The 17,570-nt window shown below is 40.6% G+C and overlaps 2 long non-coding RNA genes across 2 annotated transcripts in view; one reads left to right on the top strand and one right to left on the bottom strand.

Moving 5' to 3' along the window:
- LOC113876656 overlaps nt 1-17,570 on the top strand; it is a 133,629-nt gene that overhangs the window by 23,843 nt on the left and 92,216 nt on the right. The gene's annotated exons all lie outside the window — the stretch shown is intronic.
- The window catches only part of LOC113876655, a 117,120-nt gene that overhangs the window by 81,647 nt on the left and 17,903 nt on the right, over nt 1-17,570 (bottom strand). The window lies entirely within an intron of this gene.

Here is a 17,570-nt window from a genome sequence, read left to right as displayed (position 1 = left end):
CTTCCTGGGTTCATATCCTGGCACCACCACTTGTTAAAGTCATTTAAGTTCTCTCAGTCTCACTTTCCTTAGCTGTAAAGTGGAGGTAATGGTGCCTAATGCATAGGAATGCTGTCAAGATTAAATGATATTACATATTTAAATTGCTTAGCATATAACTTACATATAACGAGGGCTCAGTGAAATTTGTTATAATAATAATTATTATTATTGTTTTGGCTTTAAATGTCTTGTTTCAAATGTCTACCTCTCCTCATTTCAGCAGCTATACTAAATTAAGTCTTTCATTTAAAAATTTTAGATTGTCTTCTAGTTACCATAGACAGAAGAAAAAGTAGTTAATTGAAATTCCCTCCCAATTCAGGGAAATTCCCAATTCCCAGAAAATTTTGTCTCCCAGAAGTAGCAAATTCTGTACTATCTACCTGGAACCAGGTCTTGTTCTATAATATAAAACTTCTCTAATAAATCAGCATCATCTCTCTTGGTTGGAGATTTGATTCTTTCCTAACCTAAAACAATCCTGCAAAAATCTTATTAAGAACCACAGGTTAAAAAGAATATTGTCAAAACTTTCTCTCTCCTTTTCTCTCTTTACTTTATTATCCCCTCATTTTTTTTGTCATTTAACTCCAATTATGAGATGCTAAGTGCTTTTGGAAATTTCATTGTTAATATCTTCTCACAGTGCTATTAACGTAAATCAAGTTTAATAGTGTCCCAGCAAGTGTAAAAGCAATCAAAAATTCAGTACTCACGAATCATTCTGTAATTTCAGCATAAAATGTTAATAGAAATAATATCCAATACCATAAAATATCAGTAAATTCAACTTTAAATATATGTGATGAATTACTTCACCATCCTATAGCATTCGTGGAATATTTTAGTATGTAGAACTTAATTGGCCAAGCCATACCTCAGTCTTGCTCAGTCTGCCAGAAGTCTCCTCCTCTGCTCTCCCCCTACTAGCCAATCCTGGAAGATTGGACAGCTCAATGACAGGCCTTTTTTCATCCCAGACACACTGAGTTATTTGGCCATAAGGAAAAATGACTCAGGATCAAGGTGGGAAGTACAGTCAACTTGAAGGAATTCAAATTAATGAGAACAAAGACACTGTAATTCAGTTCTAAGAATATTGATCAGTAGCTGCAAGGCCTTAGCTCCATATAATCAGCAAAGATGGCTAGGATAGAGGCCCTGTCCTTGGAGAGTTCACATCTCATGAGACAGACCCAAGGCCGAGACACATACAACTTACAGTATTTCTGGCCCAGCACTGAAGATAGCTGTCAAGTATGTCCTTAAGAAGGCTCTGGTGGAACAGAAGTTGGTCAATTAATTTTAAATTTTGCTAAAGCAGGAAAACATAAATGTGTGTGTGTGCGTATTGACTTGTATTTTAAGCATTTTAAACTTAAAAGCGACATACATCTTTTGCATGAGCCACCACCATAGTGCTTGAATACTGCTTCCACTCTGAAGGGAGAATTTAGATACCCAAGAGGCCCTCAGAGTGCAGAATCCTTAAGTTAATACTTGTCCTATCCATAGGGCAATTTTTAGCAACTCACCTGAATGTTTTCACAGAGTTAACTTAGCTGTCATAGAAACAACTCTCTTTGCATGCATATATCTCTGTTTTATACTTTATTCAGTTACAAATTTCATGAACAAAAACAATTTCCATAAAGACGTTTGGGGACAAAAACTCTTAGGAAGAATATGACTCAGTGGGTGGGGCCAGGACTGCTCATGTACTCTAGGGTGTGGGTTATTACCTGGAGCCACATGAGGGCATGGCATCAGTCAGCAGGGCATCTGAAGGGCATGGAGAGTGACTGTCCGTTTAGCTAGTTAGTGAAGTGAACGTTGCTTAAAGAGGTCTATAAATGGAAAGGTGAGCCCAGAGACAAAGAATTTGTTGTTGGGTCAGAACAAAGATTCTCATGGGCTGATATTAACTTTGTTTGTTCTAGGATTGTATGATGTAGGACACAGCGTTAATGGGTCTGACATCAGAGTGTCAAGTTAGTATCTTTAATACTTCTTATTGAACAGCTTGTTGTGGCTCTGACCTCTAGAAATTTATTTAAATCTTCCTAAACCTGGCTTCACTTATAACCTATGAGGGTTTCAGAAAAACAAGTCTCAAATATTTGCTCTCTGTTAGAGACAATTGCACTTCCTACATTTGTCCTAAAAGAGGTTTCCTTAAACCTGTATGTCCTCAAGTGTAGGATACATAGCCACAGTGATGTAAAAGATCATGTTTGGAGGTATACTAGTTAACATTTATGTCCTTGTAAAATATAACAAGCATGTAATCTCATGATTCATGCGTATTATCTCTTCAGTTCAGTTCAGTCGCTCAGTCATGTCTGACTCTTTGCGACCCCATGAATTGCAGCATGCCAGGCCTCCCTGTCCATAACCAACTCCCGGGGTTTACTCAAACTCATGTCCATCAAGTCGGTGATGCCATCCAGCCATCTCATCCTCTGTCGTCCCCTTCTCCTCCTGCCCCCAATCCCTCTCAGCATCAATCGTTTCCAATGAGTCAACTCTTCACATGAGGTGGCCAAAGTATTGGAGGTTCAGCCTTAGCATCATTCCTTCCAAAGAACACCCAGGACTGATCTCCTTTAGAATGGACTGGTTGGATCTCCTTGCAGTCCAAGGGACTCTCAAGAATCTTCTCCAACACCACAGTTCAAAAGCATCAATTCTTCACCGCTCAGCTTTCTTCACAGTCCAACTCTCACATCCATATATGACCACTGGAAAAACCATAGCCTTGACTAGATGGACCCTTGTTGGCAAAGTAATGTCTCTGTTTTTGAATATGCTATTTAGGTTGGTCATAACTTTCCTTCCAAGGTGTAAGCGTCTTTTAATTTCATGGCTGCAATTACCATCTGCAGTGATTTTAGAGCCCCCAAAAATAAAGTCTGCCACTGTTTCCACTGTTTCCCCATCTATTTGCCATGAAGTGATGGGACCAGATGCCATGATCTTCGTTTTCTGAATGTTGAGCTTTAAGCCAACTTTTTCACTCTCCTCTTTCACTTTCATCAAGAGGCTTTTTAGTTCCTCTTCACTTCCTGCCATAAGGGTGGTGTCATCTGTGTATCTGACGTTATTGATATTTCTCCCTGCAATCTTGATTCCAGCTTGTGCTTCTTCCAGCCCAGCGTTTCTCATGATGTACTCTGCATATAAGTTAAATAGGCAGGGTGACAATATACAGCCTTGACGTACTCCTTTTCCTATTTGGAACCAGTCTGTATATTATCTCTTAGTATGAGTCTAAATTTCTTTCAGTAAAATTGTAAGTCCATTGAGAGAGAAAAATACTGCTGCAATGGAGGTGGTATAGGAATAGGACAGAATCATGAAGATAGTAGTCAAATGACTGAAGTTTAGGAAAGCCAGATTAAGCTTTTAAGAGATATCGCTACCTTTAAGAGATGTCTCTACCTTTAAGAGCTATCTATTGTTTGAGAATTCTACAATTCAGCCACTCTACTATTCACTTTTCAAGTAGAAGGTTCTGAAAGTAGTAGGTAGCCATGCTCATGTGAAGCAACTCACCTTCCTGATCTTTTGACAGTTTTCTGTGCCTTGCTGCTTTTGTCCATTTGGTTGAAACATTTCAGCTTCCACACACAGGCTTATGTCAAGCAAGACACCTGAGAGACCTCGTAAAAGGCAAACAATTCTAGGTGGTTGGTGTAGCCTTTCGTCAGTCTGCCAACATGGAGTCCAGTTTTTCCTGTAAATAAGACTCTGTTGGCCACGGTTCTGTACACAAGCTCTTGTTTCTGCACAGGCCACACCTAGAGATACGGCTCAGGGTACTTAGAAACAGCACTTTAGGAATCCTGCTTATTTGACTTGGCTTGTCTCGCTAAGGTGAGGTCAGCCTGCTGTTCTTGACTCTGTCCTGGGAAAGTTCCACGTCAAGAAATCTGATAGAACCGCCGAGAAGCAATCTATCAGTAGAAGCTCAGTATGTGATTGACTTGAACAAGAAAGTTTTCTGAGTATTTTATATACATATTGTGCTGCTAAATCCACTTTCTATTTTGCATTTTCTTACGTTATGATGGAAAGTCACACTTTAAACCCGAGTATTTTCAGCATGCCATTCTGTATTATTGGTCTTAGTATATGACACTCACATGAGGAGAGATTATTCACACCTGGTAAGTATCTTGTTCATCTTTGGAAAATAATTATGACCAGTGGTGATGACTGCAGGGCTTATAGAAATAGAAGTGTTATAGAAATAGAAGAAAACGATGTGAGAAGCTTCTGGGAAACAGAGATGTGAAAAAAAAAAAAAAGGGTTCATCACTGAGTTGTGCATAAGAGAATGTAAAACAACCTAAATACCCAACAAGGGGGTTGTATTAAAATAAGACATAGTTTGTCCATATAATGGTGTCCTGTGAAGCCATGTGAAGTGATAAAGACATGAAAAGTATATACAATGTATTAATAAGTGACTTTTTAAAGTTTAAAAATAGTATAGATAGGAGATCCCGATTTTGTTTCAAAATCTATTTAAAAATTCAATTTCAAAAATAAAACATATAGTCATATATAAACCATCTATTTTTATACACTAAAATTGTAACTGTGAACAGAGGTATTGCAGTTTTTTTATATTTTCTTCTTTGTGTTTTTTATATTTTCCAAATGTTTCACAATGGTCACATATCTTTTATAAGCAGAAGAAGAAAAAAATAACACACGGTATACATATATATGTATATATATATATATATATATGTATTTCTTACAAGGCAAGAAACAGGCAGCAATCTGATGTACAGAATTACTTTTATTTTTGAACCATTTGGCTTTAATGCCACCAATTTTGTAATCCTAGAAGCATGTTTATCTAGTAAACCCTGTTTTCCATTATGATCATGACCATGGGTTGGGATGTTGTGATTAGTCAAATCTTCTTAGAACTATCCCACATGGAGTACCAGTTTTCAGAGAATTCAAATATAAATACATGAAACTAGGCAATATAAAAAATAATTTAATCTTCCTGAGTTGATTCAAAAGGAATCTCATAATCCCTTAGTGCTCCAATATTCTTTTCATTTTGAATGTCAATGACCTCTGAGGGAGGAAGCATAGAGGTGAGAGTTAATAGCTATGTCTGGTTCAATGCCCAGCTCAACTTCTCCCTGAAGACTTTCTGGCCCATGCATCCCACTGATGGCTCCCTCTCTGAGTTCTAGGGCTTTTAGAGGATATACCTCCTCCTTGGGCTTTCTGTCAGCTTCTTCCCTGCCTCTGGGTCTCCCAGGTCCTCATCCTGGACTCCCTAAGACCTTCATCCTGACCAAAGGAGAAAGCACAGCCTCAAGCTCTATCTTCCAGGGAGATCAGAATTAAGCCAAGTTCAGGACCCAAGATATAGTGGCTCAGTTACAACAACACTGTTCTGAAATGATTCCTTGTCCAAGATTCCTTGTCCCGAATGAATTCCAAGGTGCATTGGTTCTAGGGGTCAGCCCTTGGGTTCTGCTCAGGCTGCTATTAATATAACACAAATACCATAGACAGAGTGGCTTATAAACAATAGGAATTTATTTGTCTCAGATCTGGAGGCTGGAAAGTCTCAGATCAAGGTGCTAGCAGGTTCAGGGGCCAGTTAGGCCCACTTTCCCATTCATAGCTGACCCTGTTCTCACTGTGTTCTCACATGACAGAAGGGGGAAGTGAGGTCTTCAAGATCTATTTCATGAGGACTCTAATCCCATTCATGAGGACTATAGTTTTATGATCTGTCACCTCCCAAAGGCCCCATCTTCTAACATCGCCACATTGGGGATTAGGTTTTAACAAATGGACCTGGTGATGAGTGGGGGTGGGGGACACACACAAACCTTCAGTCTACAGGAATTACTTTGTTCTTGGTGACGGACCCTTCCCAGGGCTACAGCTTTCCCCAAATGCTATATGCCCAACAGTTCCCTAGAACTGCTTGCTCCCTACATAAATCCCCCTCACACACATACATCCCCAGTGTGCCATCAAATAGGGTTCGGGGACTCTTCTACCTATAGAGCACCTACAGGAAAGTTAGAAAATGGAGATCATTCTCGGAAGACAAACAAACACAAGAATGCAAGTCCTCTGGATGAACACAGCCCCACAAACCCTTGGCAGGCAGAGCACAGCACACATGCTTTTCAGCATACAGCAGCTCCCTTGAGTAGGTATCTTTGTATACTGAACACAGCAGCATTGAGGGATTCCATAGTCCACGAATTTTAGAGAATACTGCATACTGTGTCTGTCCTTTTGGGGCTTCAGAATGCACATGGGTGTGTTAAAGGGCTCTGCCAAGACCTGTACACCAAGATCTATTTGACTTCCTTTAACCTCACCTCTGACCACATTTCTCAGACTTATTTGTCAATGAAGCCCATTCCTTTTTTCATGGTTTACAGTTCACCTGGCTTTTCCCCAAATATATTTTGCAGAGGAACTCTTACCCAGCTTTCTGGGGCCCTGCTAACCAGAGAAGGCAGCCTTCAAGCTCTCACCCCGCTGAACTCTGGAGAGGGCCAGTCCAGAAGCAAACATCACAGCTTCTCTACTGTCAGCCTTACAGACCATTCATTCCTTTGTGTCAGGATCTCTTACCACCAACCATTTGTCCAAACAGTGATAGGAAATTGCAATATCCCTCAAACAAATAGGCTCACAGTCCAGCAGGACCTTGGCTGTCAACTGGGCTTATTTGGGTCCGTGTTCTGCTCCAAGCATCAGATCTCACCCAGTCTCCTCCTGTTGCATCGTCTGACACATCCAAAGACCATGTGCGCTAGTTATTTTGCATAATTCTTTCATGAGCATGAACCCATCAGGCAGTCTTGACTTAGTGCCTCTAGTGCCAGGACATGTTGACAGATGACTGAGAGTAAAATACATTAAGAGTGTGACTTGTTGAAAGCAACTGCAACAACAATAGATCTGTATGTTGCTTCTACGAATTTCTGTTACCATGAAGAGAAGCAAAAATCAGATCTAAGAAGCCAAATGTCCATCAACAGATGAATGCATAAATAGAACATGGTGTATCTGTACAGTGGACTATTACTCAACCATAAAAGGGGATGAACTGCTGATACACGCTACAATACAAATGAATCTTAAAGACGTAAAGTAGGAGCCAGCCACAAAAGGCCACATACCGTGTGGCTCCATTCATATGAAATATCCAGAAGAGGCAAATGCACAGATAGATGGGAAGCATATTTTTGGTTACCAGACCAGCTGGGGTGAAGAGGGGACGGGGAGTGGCTGCAAATCGGTGCAGTTTCCATTTGTGATGTGGAGACGTGCTGGGCTTGGTAGTGATGGTTGCACAACATTGTAAATAACTTGAAGCCACTGAACTTTGTACTATAAAATGGTTAAAATGATACATTTTATGTCTTCTTAGCACAATTTAAAAAACAAGTCAAACTAACTCTAAGAAAGTTCTGGGTACTGTAGAGAAATTTCCTGGATGTAGCCCAGCATTATTTTCCATAATCCTCATCCAAAAAGTTTCTTTAGACAGGTTAATCATTGCCTCTCTGTTGTGAGGTTTTAAGACTGGAATTCCTTTTAACCTTGTGGGCCAAAGAATACTGAGCAGTTTCCTTTTTCTTATTTAGGCATGGTTATGATGCATTATAGACTTTTCTAGTGAGCTATCTCTGGCCTTCTAATATATATAAATCTCAGTAGGGCCACGCCTTGTGCCATTCTGGGTACCCCTTTTTGCAGGATGAGTGATTCCAAAGCTATGCTAAGTCTGGGGAAGTTGAAAAGACATGAGAATTGGTGGAGAGGATGTAGTGACATAAAAGCTTTCACTCCCAGAATAAAACTGGAGGAAACCGTCACTTCTGTACTCTAGAAATGACTCATGAACAATATAAATCACCAATCAATCTCTTTCTGAAAAAGTCCTGGGATGTATAGGTTAAAAGAAATTGGATTTTTTTTTTTAAGGTTAACTACAAAGCCACCAGCAGGGGGAAGTATACAAAGAGATGTCAGGACGGCCTTGGGGCCCCAAAATGTCCTGGGCTCCTCTGTAAACAGGGAGGCTTCTTTTGCGCCTTCAGTAGGAAAAATAGCCCTATTGTGAGCCTGTGAGAGAAACAACCTTTAATCCTTGCAAAGCCCAATAATATTATGTATATTGACTAAAACCCTGTAGAGTGGGCCTGATGGGGTTTTTTCATTACCATGGTACATTGTAACCTAGCTACCTTTGAAAAGTAACCAACATTGAGAGGCACTTGACATTTGCAAAGTATTATGGGTGTCCTCTCTATGTCCTCTCAAGTTCCCAAATTTACAATGGTCTTAATTTAAAAGTTAAGCCGGGGGATCAATTGCTTAGTGTAGGGCCAGGCTGCCCTTTTTAAAACAAAACAAAAAATATCAAACCCCTGTGGGCCAGTGTGACCTGACTTCCTCATGCGGCTCAGGTTTTGGTGGGTTGCATGTTGTCTCGTGTTTAATTTTGAAGGAAGGTGTCTGAACCCCCAGTTGGACGGTCATGTTCCACTCTTCCAGGTGTTGCTGAGATGTACCAAGGCAGCAGCAGCTGGTAATGAGTTGGCGAAAATGAAAAAGGAACATAAGTAGCTTCTTTAGCAAATCCCCTGGAAATGACATGGATCCTTGAGGATCGATAACATCGATCTATTCCAGGGCTACAGCCCTGCTCCATCTGACTCATCTGCAGTGTCAGCCCGGGGAGAACAGCAACATTATTACCGTCAAAACTGCGACCAAATCAACTGGGAAAATCAAACTCCAGCCTGCTTTCAGCTCCCTCTGTTTGGGCAATGGCCATGGGTCAACATTAGAGCAAGGATCAGGCTGAAATCCCAGGGGAGAACTTAAGTGGGCCATGGCCTTGCTTTCAGAACATATCTTTATGACCTTCAGTGATATTTGCACCACTGTCTACCTCCTACTGAAACTCCAATCATTGTGTAAACCTAGACTCCTGACCTGGGAAACTGGGGAATCGAAGTTACTTTTTAGAAAATGTTCAGATGACATTTGAGTCTGTTGTAAGTAAGTGGTCTGTTAATGTTTCCTATCAAAATCAGGCAGGCTGATTACTAAGTAAAAGTAAAAATTCAATTTGTTTACCATCAGCTAGTGCTTAGATTACAGAGATGAATGGGCTGACTCTTGACTCTGAAGTTCACAGTCTTTCGGAGACAGATGTAACACTAGTGATATCAAGTATGGAGGCTACAGTGGTAGCAGATCGTGAGACCACTCTGGAAACCCAAAGGAAGGAAACCAATTCAGTTTGAGAAGGTTTTACAGAAAGACTGACATCCAGGCTGGCTTGGGATGGACTCTGAGTGCCATGGTAAAGAGTGTGGACTTGCCCTATATGTGGCAGGGAGGCCATGAAGAAAGAGACTAACATAATAACATGGCAGTTTAAGATAACCAGCTTGCAAGTGTATCAGTCAGCTATTGCCATGGTAGTGCTGTGTAACAAACCTTCCCCAAAGCATAGTGTCTGAAAACAGCAAACGTTTGTTTACCCCTTATATGTCTATAGTTCAGCTTTGGCTCTGCTCTGCTTGTCTGGAATGAGCTGGGCTTAGCTCCAGGCTGTAAGACACATTCAAGTCAGCTTCAAGTGTTTTGTCATTCTGCGACCAGTCACTATGTAAGGCATTTTGTTCCTGTAGCATATCAACAGAGCATAACAGTGGGAACAGGAAAATGCAGTGCCTCTTGGGCCTCAAGAGCTAGCACCCATGGGCACACATGCACACACACACTCACATTTCGCTGGTCAAAGTCACACATTAATTCAATGAGGCAATACACTCCACTTCTAGTGGGAGGAACCTCAGTCACAAGGCAAAGAGTGTAGATGTATAATCCAAATACAAAGAGGGCATGAAGAATGGTGAACAGTGATTCACTCCACCACACCAGGAAGAGAACAAGTTGGAGTGAAGAAACCATAGGCAGTTTATGTGGAATCCGCTTTGTGTAAAACAGAAGGAAACAATCCATTGAGCGACGCAGAGGACTTTTCTGAAGCTGCACAGTCCAACCAAGTTGGCCTCACCCATCTAATCAGAACAGGGAGAAAACTCTAGCTAGAACATTATTAAATGGTTGGTTGAAACATTTAGGAATTCCTGGTTGAATTATGGTCTTGGCAGCAGCTGCCTTCCAGACCCATCTGGTTTGAATTGGCAAAACTGCAGCTGTGCTTGTTGGTATGGGTGAGCCTTTCTTTTGAGTAATGGGTCTGCATGGAAGGGGTGGAGACAGGGAAGAGAAGGATGAAACTGTTGTCATGAAAAATGAGTAGAGAGAACAAGAGACCTACTACTGTTTTGCTTTGCAACATGGAATCGGGCCTGTGGTTCTGGACTGGAGGACAGATTCTTGCAGGATTACTGGGTCCCCTCTGCTTCTCTGGGGCTATTGTACCCAGTAGATGCTGTCACATCACATACTTGGGTTATGAATTGATTGTTTTGCTTTTATGAGGCTGGTATAATTAGTTTCACATTTTTAATTTATAGCATCAGCTAAGCTTTTTAATCCGTTATTTATGGCAAAGACCTAAGAACTAAATTGCCTCCTGCTCTACTCCCAGAAAGCATTTCAGTCCCTCAGTTTGTAATCAGTTGTTTGGCTAAGACATGTGGCCCTCTTAAAGGAAAACTTTTCTCACAGACGAGTTGCTGCAACTTCTTTGGATTTCTTCCGACGTGAGCCCTGGAAACCTTGAAAAAAATAAAGCCTCAAATGTTTAAATGGAGTCATGTTTGTCTAAAGTCCTGCATTAGGAGAAAGTGGAACTGGCAGGGATGAGAAAATCATGCCAGAAAAGTTCCATTTCAAGAAAGAGTCTTGTGTTGGGTCATGTTTTCTGTCTTTGGCCGCCCCCATGCGGTACTCAGGTACTCAGGTGTATTGTGGTGCGGTTTTGTTTTGTTTTGTTTTTCCCTGAAACAACTAAGGAATGTTGAGTGTGTAAGAAGTGAACTCAGGAAACCGGGATATGTGAGGAGAGATCTGTGCTGGGAATCAGGGGTCTTGGACATTGGGCAAGTGAAGGTGAAGCCCCCAGCAGACTCAGAAAGCATCCGGTATACTTCTAGCTGATTTCCTAGGACTCCTGAAGCATCTTCGTCTAGTCTGGTTTGAGACAGCAGCCGCAAGTTTTCTGAAAACTGTTGAGTAGTATTGATAGCCACACCGTAAGTCACTTTTTAAAAAAAATCCCAGTCACACTTGTAGATCTGGAAAGACAGGATATGCCATAGCTCACATTCAGCTCTGCTGCTGAGGTGGCATGGGGCGGGGGACATGGACGGCTTCCAGACTGGTAGCCCCCTTGACAGCTTGAGCTGTAAGCTGCAGTCTCGGCTTCAATCCCGACTTTGATTCTTTGCCCAAGTCCATTTGAGCTGGAGTGTTGAAGGGTTAAAGATGAAGAACCAGACTGTGGCAGGAGCAGCTCCTACAGGACAAAGGAAGGCATTGATGCCGAGCTGGGGGTCCTCCCCCTCCCCCCTCCCCCACTGAGGCTGAGGGGTCTCAGTGTTTACCGAATGTTAAATAAATACCAATTGAATCGTATGTTTAATGAGGTGTATCAAACATGTAATAAGATACATATCTATTAAACAGTTGTGAAATCTCAGTAAATATGTTCTTAATAATAAAGGATGCAGATGGCTTACAGATTGGACCAAAGAACAAAGGCTAAAGGAGCTTATGGAAGGAAAAGGAGAGCCATCTTCTGAAAACTGAGAAGACAGCTGATTTTCAGCCAGAATTTGATACATGTATCTGTGCTCAACAAGAGCAGAAATGGGACCTGGGCCCACAGAGAAGAGGACTATAAACTTCGAAACCTAAAGACCAGGAGAAAAAGTGACTAAAATTAAAGACAGAAAAATGGTTGCTCACAAAAATGTCAGCAGGATTTTAAATATACCTTCAGGTTTTAGCAGGGTACAATTCTTAGTATCCCATATTTACCCCTTGAACGTCCCATACTGCAGGGACTAGCCAAGTATTAGAAAACAAAAGAGTCACATGATATGTAGGTAAAGGATTATTAACTTGTTTTTCTTTCTCTAAAAAGTGGTAATTATCATATTATATTGCAATATGCTATTGAAGTTACATCAGAAAACTGCTATTGAAAACTGATCTCTTTCTCCATGCACACAAGGTCAGGCTGAGAGTCTGGTTAAGCATGATTGTTTGCCAGACAATTGGTGCTTAGAGTTGAGAGAAAAGAGGGAGAAAGCAAAATCTGCAGGGAAGAGATAGGGTGGCTTCCAGTGAATTCTGAAATAAACATGAAGCTTATGACCACATTTCCCAACCATTCTTGAGTCTTTGCACAGAACAAAAATTACCCCCTTTTGTTCATCAACCTGGAATAATCAAAGCCTAGGTGCTATCAGCATGAGGCCTCTGACCAGGCATTGCCCTACCATCTTGAGGGCAAAAACATTACTATCGCATCATACTGTATGGGAAGCTATGTCCTAGGCCTTACAGAGAACTAGAGCTCCCAGACCCCAAACCTAACATTCTGTCTTTCTGATCAGAAACCATTCCAGCTTTGAAGTAGTCAAAAAGTGTGCAGATGTATATACAAGCATAATAATTGACATTTGGATTGCTTTCTATCTGTTTGACATTGTTCTAAGTGTCTACATGTATTAATTTATTTTAATAACAGAGTAACTATGAGCTCAATGTTATCATTATCTCCACTTAAGAAATGAGGGAATTGGGGGGATACAGAAAGGCACTTCCCCAATACCCACTAGTTGGTCAATGGCGGCACTGAGGTTCAAGGCCAGCTAATTTGACTGGAGAGGACATATTTGCAACCCTGACTCTCTATTGATCCTTTCTAAGAATTTTAGAGTTGTGGGTCACAAAGAAAAGCCCAATTGTGCTGTATATTGAGGTTAAACCCTGTAGGGCAGCTCATAGCCCCAGGCATATGGGTGGGGTCAGAGTAGCAGGTGGGCTGCGTGGCTCCACATCGCCCACTCTGGAGCACATTCGCACTCTACCCATGTGCTGTGGCACAGCAGACGGGAGGTCCTCTCTCTATAGCTCTCAGGATGTTCATAGCAGAGTTGTTTACAACATCAGACCAAAGGCTATAGCCAGACTAGGTGCATAATAGAAGTGGATAAAGTCCATATGCTAACATCTAAGGAACCTTTACAAAGTTTGATATAAAAGCATTTGTTGGCAAGGAGAGATGTTCATGATATAAAACACAGAAAGAAAAAAAAAGGACATGGTAAAACAGGATACAGCATTTGATCTTATTTTCATTTTTTAAAAAAGGAGGTGGATAGATAGATCCATCTAGAGAGAGACGGAGAGAGAGGGAAACAGGCTTTTAGAACAGTCACCAAATGTTTACAGCTGTGATCTCAGGATAATGGGCTTACAGGTGTTTTTTTGTTGTTGTTCCTTTGTTTTCTCTGTCCTTTTTCTATAATGAACATGGATGACTGGAAAGTTTTTTATAAAAAGTCACCTGTTGAATTCCTATAGAATTATTAATGTTCAGGTTCCCTTTCAGTCTAAACATAGTTTCCCCAGACCAACGACTTTCAACCTTTCACTGTCGTTGTTTTAGCAGCAGAATTCTTTTTCTAATAAAATCTCACTCATAGCTTCAATATATAAAAACAGATCAAATAGAACTTCTTTGATTGAAGCCAGATGTGGGGCCCAAAACCCACCACCCACTTAACTGCCCCCTTCCCACCACCCCAATTCCTAAATGGGCATTGTTCACAAAATGCTGCCCTAGACCACTATGTGAGAATCGTGCTAGCCTGAAAAACATGCTTGGAAGGAATAAATATATTTAGATAATCAAATAATAATTGAGAAAATAATAGAAAACTTGAGTATTTAAAAAGATAGATTCTTTGTAATTTAAATTTAAATGCGTAGATTTTTGCCAGATCCTACTTTGTGGACACTTTGTAGGGGTCACCAAGTGGTTTATTCATGTGGCAGCCTCCTTGCATCCAACATGACGCCTTTATCACAGATACAAGTGATACCTGTTTTGTAGTTTTACTTCTTCTGTTTGATTTCTGCTCATTCCTATACTGTCCTTAAGTGTCACTGAACTTCCAAAAGAGTCCAGAAAGAAGCCCAACACCCACTTTCCGGCACCTTGTTTAAGCTTGCTTTCATGGTATTTACATGCCTCTTAAAGAGGCAAGCAAATTGTAGTTGGTAGAAAAAGATTTTAAAGAAAACTGAATCGTTGACCCGAAGAACACAGAAACACTAATTTGAAAACATACATACACCTTTGTGTTCACTGCATTTTTTATAATAGCCAAAATAGGGAAATAACAGCCTCTGTGTTCATTAGTGGCTAAATGGATAAAGAAGATGAGATACACACACACACACACACACACACACACACACACACACACACACACACACAGTGGAATACTACTCAGCCCTGAAAAAAAATGAAGTCTTGCATTTTGCAACAATATGGGCGGACCTCGAAGATATCATGTTAAGTGAAATAAGTCAAATGGAGAAAGACAAATGCCATATGATTTCTTTTGAATATGGAATCTTAAACAAAAGAATGAAAAAAGAAAGTTAAACAAAACAAACTTGAAGATACAGAGATCAGATGGGTGGTTATCCGAGGGGAAGGGGAATGGGGCGCTGAGCAAAATGGGTGAAGGAGGGCAACTGTATGGTGACGGATGGTAACTAGCTTTGTGTACTCACTTTGTCATGCATACAGATGTCAAACCATAATGTTGTGCACCTGAAACTTACATAACAAAAAAGTAAGAAACGTGGGTTTTTTAATGCAACATGGTCACCAACAATCAACATTTGTGTCTGGTAAAAACGGCAGTATAAGACAGACGAGAATCGAGCCTCAAGACTGCCCTAATGTGAACTTTGAGTCTCAGCCTCAGCCTCAAACAGTGAACCAAAGAGGTATCTTTCTGCTTTTCTTTATCATTCATTCTCCAGGGGAAAGCTGAGTAGATCCCTAAGAATTAGGTGAGTGATCATTCACCCACGATCAGAGGGCTATTGTTTCATTATCTTTGTTTCCTAACTGTTCTGGAAATCAAAATAATATTTGAAAATACACCTTTCTGAAAAAAGATGCCAAGATATCCCCACCTCTCTCCTCTTTTCATCACTTTCTCATCTGCCATTTCTGCTGTTCTCCTGCATCCCACGTTAAGAGTAGCCTCGTGACTCTTAGAAAGGATTAATTGTGACACTGTGAGCTCAACTCCACTGAGCTGAGTTGAAATCTCGTTCTGGATGCTACAGGTTATTAGGGTTAGCCGAAAGAATGCACATTTATTTACTGAAGGTACTTTATAAATCAATACCTTGTTTTTGAATTCAGGTCAATAGGAATAACTCTGAAACACAACCAACAACTACAGCAACCCTAAAACAGCACTTTCAACTTATTGATTTTCAGAAAAGTATCTTTTCCTGGCATTCTTCACACACCCTTGATAAGCAGCTCAATGCAATCACAAATTTAATGGATTTCCAACCCCCCCTTCCCAAATATATATTTTTATATATTGTCAACATGCCTTTGAATTGCAGCCAGTTAAATTTTTGAAAAAGATAATTTGGGCGGGGGATGAAAGATGGGAGTTTGCATTTATTTCTTCCCAGTTTTATGGAGAGGTATTTTGCTGATTCATTGCTGGAGCACAGCTAACCAGATCCACCAGCTGTTTACCATTTAATTTCTTCAGTCTTTGGGCGCCTGTAGATATTTCTCTCGGAGAAGGCAATGGCACCCCACTCCAGCACTCTTGCCTGGAAAATCCCATGGACGGAGGAGCCTGGTAGGCTGCAGTCCATGGGGTTGCTGAGGGTCAGACAAGACTGAGCGACTTCACTTTCACTTTTCACTTTCACGCATTGGAGAAGGAAATGGCAACCCACTCCAGTGTTCTTGCCTGGAGAATCCCAGGGACGGGGGAGCCTGGTGGGCTGCCGTCTCTGGGGTCGCACAGAGTCAGACACAACTGAAGTGACTTAGTAGTAGTAGTAGTAGATATTTCTCTAACTTCACTGAAAAAAATTTATTTCTTCTTGTGCAACAGTATTTATTAAGTACTTAATTGGGGATAGTCTTGACCTGGGGTACTTCAAAAAGCAAAAGTAGCTGGAATAATTCTTACCTTCCTTTGAGGCCAAGTATTTTTAAGCCGGGGTACCAAAAGTTGTTCACACACTACCGTGTGTATGTGCACGAGTGTATACAGGTGTGTGCATGCTCCTTTCTTGAAGAAAGGAGAACATGCGTGGTTCTTGGAAGAGCCGTGACCCTGAAAAAGACATTAAGTGCTCTAAGGCAGCATTTCTCAAAGTGTGGTCTGGGAACCCCTGGGTTTCCTGTGGTCTCTGAGGTCAAATGATTTACATATTAATACAAAAACATTATTTTTCACTCTTAATCTCTCACAAATGTACAGTGAAGTTTTTGATGTATTATACTGCAAAATTAAATGTAGAGGCATCATCTGAAAATCCAGCTGTCTTGTCTTAAACTAGATGTTAGAGATTTATAAAAATGTGGCACAGTGACACTCTTCTCACTAAATTATTTTGGTTTGGGAAGCATAATTATTTTTCTGAAAGTATGTTACTTACGTTAATGTACAATGGGATTTTTTTAATGAGTTAATATGTACTTTTTTTTCAAACTCTAATATATCCATAAATATAACCTAGACAAACAAAACTCTTTAGCATCCTTAGTAATATATAAGATTGTAATTAAGCCCTGAGACCAAAAAAGTTTCAGAATCACTCCTTCAGAAGATGTGGGGATTTCTCTAAGCAATACTAATATATAAGTAAAAATAAAAAGAGTCTGAGAGTTTTACAAGTAGGCGGTTGTGCTGTACCTAATGTATTGGGTTGACTCATATGAAATTGTCAACGTGGAACCGTTATTTGCCTACAAGAATGGTCATTTCATGTGGTAAACCTAGTAAAAAGATATTGTTATCAATCTAACAGTTGGGCTATGTTTACCTTGGTCCCTCATTTACAAAAACTGAATCATCTCATTTCAACGCAGAGGCTCTTCACACAAGTATACCGGCTTGTGCTTCACACGAGTGAACTGCTGGCAGTGTATACAGAGGGTAGTAGTGAGAAGGTCTAGGAAAAGGGCAGCTTCCCTAATCCCGTAGGATAGATTCCTCGCAGTAGAACTACTGGCCAAGAAGCTTGAACCTACATTTGACTCTTTATTACCAAACTGTTTTCCAGAAAGTTGTGCTAATTTACATTCCCATCTGCCATGTTGTAGAGGCTGCTTTACTTCTCTACACCACAACTGGGCTTTCTCTCTTTATCTCTTACTCATCCTCCCCTCTCCCTTCCTCACATTGCTTACCCTCTGCTCTCCTCTGTTTTCCAAATGAACTTAACAGAAAAAA

Source organism: Bos indicus x Bos taurus, chromosome 18 (assembly GCF_003369695.1).
Source record: "Bos indicus x Bos taurus breed Angus x Brahman F1 hybrid chromosome 18, Bos_hybrid_MaternalHap_v2.0, whole genome shotgun sequence".
Classification (NCBI taxonomy): Eukaryota; Metazoa; Chordata; class Mammalia; order Artiodactyla; family Bovidae; genus Bos; species Bos indicus x Bos taurus.
This window is presented reverse-complemented; position numbering and strand designations above follow the sequence as displayed.